The sequence below is a fragment of the Mauremys reevesii genome, linkage group 9 (genome assembly GCF_016161935.1).
Source record: "Mauremys reevesii isolate NIE-2019 linkage group 9, ASM1616193v1, whole genome shotgun sequence".
Classification (NCBI taxonomy): domain Eukaryota; kingdom Metazoa; phylum Chordata; order Testudines; family Geoemydidae; genus Mauremys; species Mauremys reevesii.
This window is the reverse complement of record NC_052631.1, coordinates 63,334,536-63,347,047: the sequence shown is the minus strand read 5'-3', so window position 1 is coordinate 63,347,047 and position 12,512 is coordinate 63,334,536. Positions and strand designations below refer to the sequence as shown.

General features: G+C 49.1%; 1 long non-coding RNA gene across 3 annotated transcripts in view; it reads right to left on the bottom strand.

Moving 5' to 3' along the window:
• The window catches only part of LOC120372457, a 41,671-nt gene extending 29,411 nt beyond the window's left edge, over window positions 1–12,260 (bottom strand). For all 3 annotated transcript variants that reach the window (XR_005584980.1, XR_005584982.1, XR_005584981.1), the window contains exons 1-2: window positions 12,241–12,260; window positions 11,761–11,901 (exon numbers count right to left, since the gene is read on the bottom strand). This is a non-coding gene — a long non-coding RNA (uncharacterized LOC120372457). The remainder of the gene's footprint in view (window positions 1–11,760; window positions 11,902–12,240) is intronic.
• Between the last annotated feature and the right edge of the window lie 252 nt (window positions 12,261–12,512).

The following is a 12,512-nucleotide window of genomic DNA, read 5'->3' as shown; positions in this document are numbered from 1 at the left end:
CTTGTCCTTGTTGAACCTCATCATATTTCTTTTGGCCCAATCCTCTAATTTGTCTAGGTCCCTCTGTATCCTATCCCTATCCTCCAGCGTATCAACCACTCCTCCCAGTTTAGTGTCATCTGCAAACTTGCTAAGGGTGCAGTCCACACCATCCTCCAGATCGTTAATGAAGATATTGAATAAAACCGGCCCCAGCACCGACCCTTGGGGCACTCCACTTGATACCGGCTGCCAACTAGACATGGAACCATTGATCACTACCCGTTGAGCCCGACCATCTAGCCAGTTTTCTATCCACCTTACCGTCCATTCATCCAGCCCATACTTCTTTAACTTGCTGGCAAGAATACTGTGGAGACTGTATCAAAAGCTTTGCTAAAGTCCAGAAATAGCACATCCACTGCTTTCCTCCATCCACAGAGCCGGTTATCTCATCATAGAAGGCAATTAGGTTAGTCAGGCATGACTTGCCCTTGGTGAATCCATGCTGACTGTTCCTGATCACTTTCCCCTCCTTTAAGTGGTTCAGAATTGATTCCTTGAGGACCTGTTCCATGATTTTTCGAGGGACTGAGGTGAGACTGACTGGCCTGTAGTTCCCTGGATCTTCCTTCTTCCCTTTTTTAAAGATGGGCACTACATTAGCCTTTTTCCAGTCATCCGGGACCTTCCCCGATCGCCATGATTTTTCAAAGATAATGGCCAATGGCTCTGCAATCTCATCGGCCAACTCCTTTAGCACCCTCGGATGCAGCGCATCCGGCCCCATGGACTTGTGCTCGTCCAGCTTTTCTAAATAGTCCCGAACTACTTCTTTCCCCACAGAGAGCTGGTCACCTCCTCCCCATACCGTGCTGCAGAGTGCAGCTGTCTGGGAGCTGACCTTGTCTGTGAAGACAGAGGCAAAAAAAGCATTGAGTACACTAGCTTTCTTCACATCCTCTGTCAAACTTCTTAACCTTGGTTTTGTTTTATAATAATAATATTGTTGCTGTGTATCTAATCTGTATTATCATAGTGACCAGCTCCCCATTGTGCTAGGTCCTTACTAACACAGAACAAAAAGACATGGTACAAGCATCACACTCCATTCCTGCAGCCAGAAAGAGGCAGGGTAGGGCACACAGTACACAAACTGTTGAAAGATGACGCCAAATGCAGATGGAAGCACAGGGATGGCTGGGATGTGAAGCAATCCATCACAGGGCATTGGGACAGGACCCAGGATACCCTGCAACCCCTTCTGCCTTCCCACAAGTCTTAGCGGCAAAAGAGAAAGAGGTGCTCTGTGGGATAGCTGCCCAGAGTGCACTGCTACAAATAGCACCACAAGTGCCACAGGTGTGAACACACTATTGCGCAGGCAGCTGTCAGTGTGAACACAAAACAGCGGTTTTTCTTCAGCGCTCTCTGAGTGGCGGTGTAACTGCTGGCACTGTAACTTTGCAAGTGTAGATGTGCCCTTAGAGTCTTTGAGCTCTGATCATCAATTGCAAAGGACCACTTGCCTTCAAATGCGCAGGAATTAGCACTTTCCTGTTAAAGTTCTTCATTTGTATTACACAATACTTCTTTCTCATTTGGTGGGTTATTTAGTTACAGGGATTTATACAACATAAATGTTTGTTACTACACTATAACAGGATTCAGATAAGTGACAACAATGAATGTAACATCCCATTATTTTTCATGAAGTTTAAATACCAAATACATTCTTATACCTTTAACAATCACTTTGATCTATACGAATACACAAGTGAATTGTGTATACAAGTGTGGAATACACTTCCAGCTGTGAACCTGTCAGTTTGCAGCTCAGCCTACAGTTTTGATCATCAGCATCACAGCAAGTTAACAACTTGTTCTTTTACAGGAGCTCTAAATTGTATGTTGTGGTAGGTCCCCGCCCGCACTTGCCGCACGACAAAACCCAATGTTTTTTTAGGAGAGGAACCAAAGACTGGTAAGGTCCCAGCTGGAGTACTGTGTCCCGCTCTGGGTACCGCACTTTGGGAAAGATGTGGACAAACTGAAGAGGCTCTAGAGGAGAACAAACATGATAAAGGTACCGTATTTTCCGGCGTATAAGATGACTTTATTAAACTAAAAAACAACCCCCAAAAATCAGGGGTCGTCTTATACGCCGGGTATAAACAGGCTTCAGCTGAGCCAATCCGTCTCTCTGGTGTATGCCATTAATGCATACAAAGCCTGCTCGGATTGGCAAAGGTTGTAATAGCCTGCCTCTGTGACTCAGCCAATCCGAGCAGGCTTAATAGATGACACCGCTCCCCTGAACGCTCCGCCCTCCTTCTCCTCCCCTTCCCCAGCTTCCCGCGAATCAAATGTTCACGGGAAGCCTGAAAAAAGGAGTGGGCAGGTAAGCCGGGCATGTGGGGGAGGGGGCGGGACGGCTTACCTGCGGCGCCGGTCCCGGTGTCGGCCCGGGGAGCTGGGCCCAGCGGCTGCAGCACCGGTCCCGGTGTCGGCCGGGCCCGGGGAGTCGGGCCCCGCGGCTGCGGCGCCAGTCCCGGTGTCGGCCGGGCCGGGAGTCGGGCCCGTGGCTGCGGCTCCGGTCCCGGTGTCGGCGGGCCCGGGAGCCAGGCCCGTGGCTGCGGTGCGGCTCGGTGTCGGCCAGGCCCGGGAGTCGGGCCCGTGGCTGGCGCCGGTCCCGGTGTCGGCCGGTCGGGAGTCGGGCCCCGCGGCTGCGGCGCCGGTCCCGGTGTCGGCCCGGGGAGCCGGGCCCCGCAGCTGCGGCTCCGGCTCCGGTGTCAGCCGGGCCCGGGGAGCCGGGCCCCGCGGCTGCGGCTCCGACTCTGGCCCCCGGCAGGGGTAAGAGGCCAGAGCCAGGGCTGGGACTGGGGCGGGGAGGAGGGGTTGGATCGGGCAGAGGTTCTGGGGGCAGACAGGGGATGGGGAAGGGGGTGGGGGAGGCGCGGCGTGGGAGTTCCTGGGGTCGGTGGGTATGGGGGTGGAGGGCGTCGGGGCTGTCAGGGGACAGGGCGCGGGGCAAGTTGGGCCGGGGGTGGGGTCCTGGGGGGGAGTTAGGGTTGGGGGTCTTGGGAAGGAGTGGTCAGGGGACAAGGAGCAGGGCAGGGGGGGTTATGGGTTGTGGTTTCTGAGGGGGGGCAGGATGTGGGTGGGGGGTGTACTCACTGGACGGTTCCCTACCGGGTCTTCGGTGGTGGGGCCTTCAGCCTTGGAAGGGGGGGTAGTCTTATACGGCGAGTATAGGCCAAAACCTATGTTTTAAGTGGAAAATTAGGGGGTCGTCTTATACGCCCAGTCGTCTTATACGCTGGAAAATACGGTATTTAAAAACTCGACCTATGAGGAAAGGTTAAAAAAAATGGGCATGTTTAGTCTTGAAAAAGAAGATTGAGGGGGGACCTGATAATAGCCTTCAAGTGTGCTGTCATAAAGAGGATGGTGATCAATTATTCTCCATGTCCACTGAAGACAGGACACAAAGTAATGGGCTTAATCTGCAACAAGGGACATTTCGGTTAGATATTAGTAAGCTCTAACTAGAAGGATAGTTAATGAGTGGAACAGGCTTCCAAGGGTGGTTGTGAATCCCTGTCATTAGACGTTTCTAAGTACAGGTTCTACAAACACCTGTCAGGGTCAGGGGCAGCTCCAGACCCCAGCACGCCAAGTGCGTGCTTGGGGTGGCATGCCGCGGGGGGCACTCTGCCGGTCGCCGGGAGGGCGGCAGGTGGCTCCGGTGGACCTCCCGCAGGCGTGCCTGCGGAGATTCCGCTGGTCCCGCGCAGCTTCGGTGGAGCATCCACAGGCACGCCTGCGGGAGGTCCACTGGAGCTGCGGGACCGGCGACAGGCAGAGCGCCCCCCGCGGCATGCCGCCCTGCTTCGGGCGGCGAAATGTCTAGAGCCGCTCCTGGTCTTGGGTGATCTACATAAACTTGGTCCTGTCTCAGTGCAAGGGGCTGGACTAGATGACCTCTGAAGGTTCCTCCCAGACCTATATTTCTACGAGACTGTTACTCTCACAGCTCTATTGGGAGGCAGGTGAATATCACAATCTCCATTCCACACATGGGGAAATTGAGGTTCAGAGAGGGCACATGACCTCAAAGCACGTCAGTGGCAGTCTCTTGGTTCCCACTCCCCTGCTACAACTCCTGCTGCTTTCAGTAATAATGCTGTGCCCTTTGCTAGCTCTTTCCAGTTGCAGACCTCAGTTAGCTTGACAGGAATGACTTAATTAACCCTCCGCAGGAGATATTTTGTATTTATAGCCAGTTGTATGCTGCTCATCACTGCAATATCAGAAAGCCTCAAACGCACCAATGAATTAAGTCTCACAGACTCCCTGTTGTTAAACAGGTGAGCAAACTAACATATAGAAAGGAGAATCTAGCTAGACTTGAGCAACCCAGGCTCACACAGGAAGGTCTAGAACTGAACACAGATCTCCTGCCTCCTAACCGTGTGCTCTAACTGCTAGATCAGTGATACTCAGACCTCAGTGGTTCAGGAGCCAAATTAGTGATTAACATTACCCAAATGAGCAACAGTATGGGAATTCATTGTTTCATTTACTATACATATTTGTAATTCCCACAGCAAAATGACTGACCAAGTATTATTATTTTATCAACTTACAATTGCTTTTACAACAGTAAAAACATCCTGATTGGTTAATAATTAAAGCACACAGTGTTTTACTATCATGTGCTGCAAAGAGCTGCAGGAGAAACATTAAAAAGCCACTTGCAGCTCGTGAGCTTCAGTCTGAGTATCTCTGAGCTAGATCATCCTGCCTTCCACAATTAGATCACAAACACTGCACCAAGGAACCATCTAAACCAGACTGGAGTGACTGTTTCATGTGGATTATCCTTTGGCTGCTCCAGCATCTGCCACCTGGGCCAGCAAATGGAATGAATTCATCCTGGTCAGCTGACCAGTCTCTCTGGGATTGGTGGCTTTGCCATTAGATACCAGGGATCTAGCTGAGCTTTTCACCCCCAGTCATTTTCCCATGGTGTTTTGCACATGTTTAGCCACAGCGCCCAGAATGGTCACCTGGTGAGGCCTGTACATTAAGAACTATCCCATGGGAGAGGACAGTGAAGAGTTTACTTTCAAAATAAAACTGAACAGGAAAAGGAATAATGAAAAAATGCACAGTACAAGTTATTTAATGAAACATACCAGCAGGGTGAGGCATGGATCGCCTGAGCTGAACTGAATTGCATGGAATGATTTCAGATCCCCAGGAGGTGTGTGTTTCCTGTGTAGGGGTCACATAGCCAACATATGGTAAAAATCACCCCACAGCTCAGTGTTTGAGGCAGGCAGCAGTTGGTCTTAAAGGGATAGCATCACCTAAAATGTGATTCATATTAAAACTGGTATAATACAGCGAGGAAGGTCCTCCCAAGCCTAAATATATAGGTAGAGATTCTTGATTTATTTCTTGCATGTAGGGATCATAAACAAAAATATTCAGAAAGATTGGGGCATGATTGTGCATGCAGCACGTGTGTGAATTTCACCTCTATTTGCATGTACATTTACCACAACAGCAATTGAAACCTAGACAACTGGCTCTTAATTGGATACCTGAAGCTGTTTGAAAAACTGGCCCTTATCTCTCAGTCTAACTGCTCTATTTCTAGTATCCCCACTGCCATGTGCTCTCCTCATGCTTTTTGTGAGAGCCCTGAAAAATCCATGTTTCATTTCCTTTCCCGTGCTCTGCATCAATGGTTAATGCACAAGCAGGACTCCCAGAGCCATGCTGACCTCTCCAAGCTGCCAGCCTGCAAAGCAGGAAGCCAAAAGAAAAGCCAGGCTCATCTAAGCTGCCTTCAGAATGTTGTTGTCAGCCCCCTTCCCCATGATTTTCACTGGATAATTCTGATCTCGGCAGGCTGTGTCAACACCGGGCTCTGAGGACTTGCAAGTCACTACAAACATCCCTTCTCACACCCCAAGATGTGTCGCTCTGTGAATATGTTCCTGTGGGGCAAATTCACCCCCTCTTCGGAGGGCTCACACAAGATCTGTGCACCACTTCAGCCCTCCAAATAGGCTTTGAGTGGGACTGAATTGGCGTCTAGGGCAAGTTCTCTGACAAAATCGTAGCCTTAATTATGAATTAACTAAAATGATTGTACAACCCACCCCTCCTTCCCCAAATCCCAATGTGGCAATTCAGCAATATGCTCGTCCGAGTGGGACCATGCCTTCGGCAGTGCCCAGCACAATGGTGCCCTGATCCTGATTGGCCCCTCTGGGTGCTATGAGAACAATAAAGAATTACAAAATCACAGCATTTGAGTTAGCAGAGGATGCTGCAGTGTCATGATATTGTGATAATGGTTAGAGAAAGAGAGGTATGAACTCTGGATTTGAAGACCCAAAGCTCAAACATCCCCTGCGTTCGGTCTCTGACCCCCATGGCCTGAAGGAATCACTCCGCCCCTCCCACCATCTCTGCAGAAGTTGCACTTTCACAGCTTTTGACTGCATTAGAAACATGGGGGCTCGATCACAGCTTGCTGAGGGAAGAGAAAGAGTGCAGTAGAGAATGGCTGAGATGCTGGGGGGGGGGGGCCTGCCATGCCAGGGGAGCAGCATGGAAAAAGAAGGCAGAGGCCAGAGTGAGAGGAGAAGTGAATGGAGCTGGCTCAGGAGATAGGGCCCTAGACTAGGAATCAGGAGACCTGGGTACAATTCCTGGCTCAAAGTCACCCAGCAGGTAAGTGGCAGAGCAACAAAGTTTCTTCCTCCCACTTGCTTGGTTTTGCCTATTTAGATTGTAAGCTCTCCAGGGCGGGGAATGCTTCACACTGTGTCTGAACACAGTCCTGGCAATATGGGGCCTGGGGCTCAGGGCCCTACTGTAACGGAAGAAATAATAGAACTTCGCTGGCAGAGAGTGCAATGCATGAGCAGGGTGTGACGGAGGCAGCCAGCACCACTGGAACTGCTCTGGGGAACCTCCCTGGGCTTGAGCCTACACAAATGAAGCGACTCCTGATTTACAGCAGTGTGAGAGAAGAATCAGGCCCATTGCCCTAGGCTGGGACCAAGCCGTCAACTCCCTCCTGACTCTACAGAAGTCACTACGATTTCAGGAGCCATGTCACTCCCCCAGCCCCTCCCCCTTCCTCCCAACAGAGGCAGATAGGGCTGACGCCAGAGAAAATGTGTGGGTCAGGGGTACAGGGCAACAGGGCTTCAACTGGTACTGCTAATCACAAATCAGGCTGCCGAGGAGCAAAACATTATCGGTCCTCTCTCCCCCTCCCATCCCATTCAGCTGAGCTCTCAGACTGCATGGCCTTTGCTGTAAATGAATCAGTGTATGCATCAATGGGAGAGAGGAAGCAATGGGAGTCATCACCCCAACTGCTCCCCTCCCCCTCTTCCCCCCACCCCCTGGTCAGGATCAATGCTGCCTTTCTGCTGATCTCTCTAGGGGACAGCGAGGGTATTGTATGGGGGTTCAGATTCAGAGTGGATACAGCCAGTGACCCCTGTTCAGCCAAAGCCATTAAGATACAGCAATTAGCTACAGAGGGGAGAGAGTCTCCACCCATGTCTAGACTAGCATCCTAGACAGAGCCATGCTCAGACACAGCTTATCCTGGAAAGAGACCAAATCCCAGCCTAGGTACATCTTAGCCATTATATAGACTTTTTAAAAGTGACCAGTGATTGTGCATGTCTCCGTTTCTGGGGGACACAAAAGGGTCTGATTTTCAGACAGTGCTGAGCACCCATCACTGAAAGTCAGGCCTTTTTGAGGTGTCTCAATTTTGGGGTGCTCAAATCACTAGTCACTTCTGAAAAAATTCTTGGCCCAAGGCTATAACATGGTTTGCAAAAGCCATGTCTACACTGGGATGTGACACATTTCCAGCATGTTTTATCATGGGATGTAATTGGTTACTGGACCAGGCATATGCCCATTTCCCACCACCACCACCCTCAAGCAGGTCACCTGGGAATGTTTCCCTGTAAATAACTGATTGGCTGAGTCGTGGTTTATTGAGACTTTGTATGAACTGGGTGAAACCTTGTATAATCTAGTTTATAAAGGCAATAAAAGCAGATAAGATGGTAGCCACCCAGGCTCTCACATGCCAGAGGAGCATTGCGAGGCATAATGTCAAAAGCCAGAAGCTCCCATCTACCCAGGTAGACTGAGTACCTGAAGCACGTAGGCATCCTGGATTGTCACCCAAAGTGGGCGAGCACCAAGTATTAGCCTGAGGAGGCTGGCACATCCCATGGACATTGCATGCAGTGTAGAGGGTGCCACTCCAAACCTCATGGCTCCTGAGTGCCCACCGTACCTGCTGCTCAAGGGATTAAATTGGCCTTTGCTTTGGCTATGGGAGGCACAAGACTACGGGGAGAAACAGGGATTGTCTTCAACGGGTAACAGCCTTCTCCGCCAGCCCCAAAAGAAACCAAGTGGGCAAGATTTGGGTTAGAAAGATTCTTTGGGACTGACCGAACTATAGTTCATTGCCCTGCAAACAAGGCAGGCTGACAACAAGGTTGCGCAAGAGATGGGCCCAGAGAGCAGGTGAACAGGGCTGAGATCTCAGTGTGCAAACAGTCCAAGAAGACCAAAAAGCCAGGAGAAAACAAATATTGACCAAGCCCCATAAAGGAGTGTGCTGGGGTTATAACAGCAGCGTTTTCCCAGGTAGCTCAGACTTTAGTGAAGTAATAAACAACTCTCCCTCACTCTCCTGCCTGTGAGAACGCAGCATGTGCAGTGGGGAGAGCAGGTAGCTGGGAGTTAGGATTCCTGGGTTCTGTTCCTGGCTCTGCCGCTGACTCACTCAGACCTTGAGCATGACATTGGCTCTCTCTGTGCCTCATCTCCCCCACTGGTAGAACAGACTTCACACTAACTGAACTCCTGCAGGTCATGGGAGTTTTCTAGGGCCTTGCCTTCACTAGTCTTTTCCCCCTAAAATGTGGCAGCTTTGCTGGTGGAAGAGCTAGTGTCGACAAGGGCTCCATTGGGGTGTCTGTCCTGGCTCAGAGCAGCTCTCGGTGACAATTTATCATTACCCTATGGCCCTTTGCAGGTAGGCTGGTGCAGAGGGGCAATAGGGCAGGCACACAGGGCTCCTAAGGAATATCTTCAGTGCTGGGGGGACCTCTGCAGGACCACTGGGTGCAGGGAGCATTCTGGGTGCAGAGAGCAGGTCAGAGTGGGGGGAGGGCTGCCCACACCTGCCCCAAAGGCCACACTGGCCCCTGCAGCCCAGAGGCATACACTGCCTCCTGTCTGTCCCTATCCCAGTGCCTGAGCCAGCAGCGCAGGGATGACTCTGGCTCAAGGTGGCTATCAGCACCTTATCGCAATGGTGAGGACTAACGGCTAGTGCAGCCACAGCCTGAGAGTGACAAGGGGGGTGCTAGGTATCTGCTCTGTGTGCTCACTAAGGGCGCATACCGAGGTGTCTTGGGAACAGGGAGTTGCATACTCCTCTAAAGCAGCTGTAGGAAACAGAAGAGCAGAGCAAAGAGAGTACCTGTCTTCCCCAGCCTGGCAAGTCCTTGCGATGGAGCTTCCAATCCTTTCAGTGCTCCTCCTCCAGATCCTCCTGGCCATTTTGCTCAACAGACAGGGAACTTCCCCCTCTCCCCACCAACACACAAATCTTCTATATGCTCCATGCAGAAGCCATCCTCACCTTGGGAAAGAGCTGCCGCCGTGTGCTTGGCTCTTGGCCAGCAGCTCCTGCAAAGCACTCAGAAGGATCAGCAAAATCATGTCTATTGCCTAATGACGTGGTACGTACAGTCTGCAGGCAGGAGGCTACAGCCACTTCAGTGAGGAATCAGAGATATAAGTCATACGTGCTTCAAGTGAGACCAAGGGTGGCAGCTCTTAGAACTCGCAGAGCCCAGATCACAAACGGGGATAGTTCACTAACAATTATCCTTGAAAACTTCTGTAACTTGTGCCTAAACAGCTTGATGCAGGAATGGATTTGAGAGTAAATGAGTAAATAATTCCCATTACTAATGCAACTAGGTGATACTTGACATGAATTCAGGACTAATTGTCTTGCACGGCAGGACTGCAAGACCGAACCATGAAAATCAAGTTCAGACACAGTGCAGAGTCACTCATATAGAGAGTCACCTTTATCACTGTCTGCCCTTCTCTAGCGCTTCCTGTCTGAAGGTCACAGAGTAGTGCCCAAACATCAATGAATTCAGCCACATAACTGCCCTGGGAAGGTGGATGAGTGGATCATTCCCATTGTACAGATGGGGAAACTGTGGCACAGATGGGGGCAGGGACTTGGATGTAACACAACCCATAGTTAATGGGGGGTTGGAAACTTTTTATTAATATAGAGTTACAATAGAATGTTTCTATTCTACATTGTACATTACTTATTCAGGTTCAGGTTAATATTCAACTAATCTTGCTCAAGATTCTGGCTTGCTGGCTGGTAAGCCCTCCTCCCCTGAGTACGCTAAAAAGGGTGACCACATGTCTATATACCTGCCCTCTTTTGGAGAGAGACAAGGCAGGTGAAGTAAGATTTCTTATTGGACCAACTTCTGTTGGTGCATGAGACTCACCTTTTTGGCACTTGTGTAGTACTTGGTGTGAAAGCTTTCCCATTACAAGGACAGTCCATATTTTACTATAGCACAGTTCCATAGGAGGAGATGTCACATTTTGGCAATACAAAGTCTTGCTGCTAACAATAAAAAAAGGAACTATTTTGTCGTTCTGTTTAAAATGTAGCTCCTGTACTGGAGCTTTAGGGTCAGGGGATCTCCGGGACGCTGGCATTTTTGTTATAAGATGAATCTCTTTAATAATTTCCTACTCAAACCAACTAATTTCTGGACACAGCCACCACATGAGCAAGTATGTTCCCTTTTCCCCATAATCCCTCCAACAGAGCATCTTGCTAGTAGCAAAAATATGATGGATTGTAACTGGAGTCAAATCCAATCGATACAGTAATTTAATACTTTATGAGCTAAAGAAATTGAAGGTGTAGATCCCCAATTCAACCCATGGTTATATCATAAGCTTCTCAGGGCAGGGATCATCCCTTTTTAGGTGTCTGCAAGATGCCTAGCACATTATGAGAGCTATCACAAAGAAATGATAAATAACAGTCAACCTCCAACTCCTACTGCAGGACCATCCTTCCTCCCTCATCTGTAGTAGGCTGTACACGGCTGCCTCACCCTCCTGGTCATTGCTAGGCTCCCACTGCAGACAATGCCACCTTGTTCTCACTGCTATTTTATCAAGCTAGCCAAACTAAAGCCAGGACAAATATATGTCTACAGGAGCTGCAGATCACACCCCTTGCAGCAGAGACACAGCCAAATTATGATTCTTTCCAAATATAAACTAGGGTTAAGGAAAATGCCAACATAACATACAAGAGAGTCTGATGACTACATAGATCTACAAAGGAGAGAAAATAATGGAAAAATAATTCTGAAAGACATCATGATGATGAAGAAGAAGAAACACTTAAATTGTGGTAGTGCTACTGACCAACGACACCCACATCCCATTGGGCCAGGTGCTATAGAAACATATAGTAAATGACTGTCCCTGGCCTAAAGAGCTTGCAATAAATAATTAGCAATCAAATAGGAAGCTGCTGGCTTGAAAGCCTAGGTTAATGAGTCAATGCAGTTCATTATGCAAATGAATGAGAAAAGGGAGGTTAGATTCTTTTTTAAAAGAGTAGAACATATCTTACCACACCTTTGAATGATTTGCCTATGCATTCCAACGAGCAGCGGCATCACCTATGTCCTAACCACTGAACTTCTTCCCAACAGGAAGCTCGTTCTGACAAAGTACCAGGAACATGGCAGCTCTCGGTGCAGGAGACATCACCAGCCACTGTAACAGACAGAGTGAAACTGTGAAGGGCATTGAAAAAAACTGCCTGCTGCTCCATGTTTGATTGTTCTGTGTATGTGTTTGCCTGGTGAGTTATCCCCCTAGTTAACAATGAAAAGGGCAAACCCGTTTCAGAAGGTTTCTCACTATTTAAGACAATTAATCTCTGTAGTTTCGGTTTGAAGGGTTAACCCTGTAAGGGGTGCTGACCACTCTTTCACATTATTCTTATAATACCATTTACAGGTGTCAGAGAAAAATGAGTCCTCACTCTGACTTTAAAGCAACAAGCCAGAGGCAGCTTTATTTTCCTGACACTTGCAAGGGAAGAGTACTCACTGGCAGGGGTTCCCCTCCCGAGGCAGGTCTCCATGAGATAAACAATTAAGGCAAGCATTTATACCTTTTGTCACATACAGTAATGATCAACAGCTGCATTTTGTTTATACATATTCCTTCCTGATATCTCACTTGTTCTCATTAATTTCTGCCACAGTCTACATTCCATTCTTATCTAACACAAGGTCAAAACAGTATCTCTTACAGTCTGTTCCCACTCGCCTAGGCCTTCAAGTCTCGCATTATTAAATAGTTAACCTGATTCTTGCTCT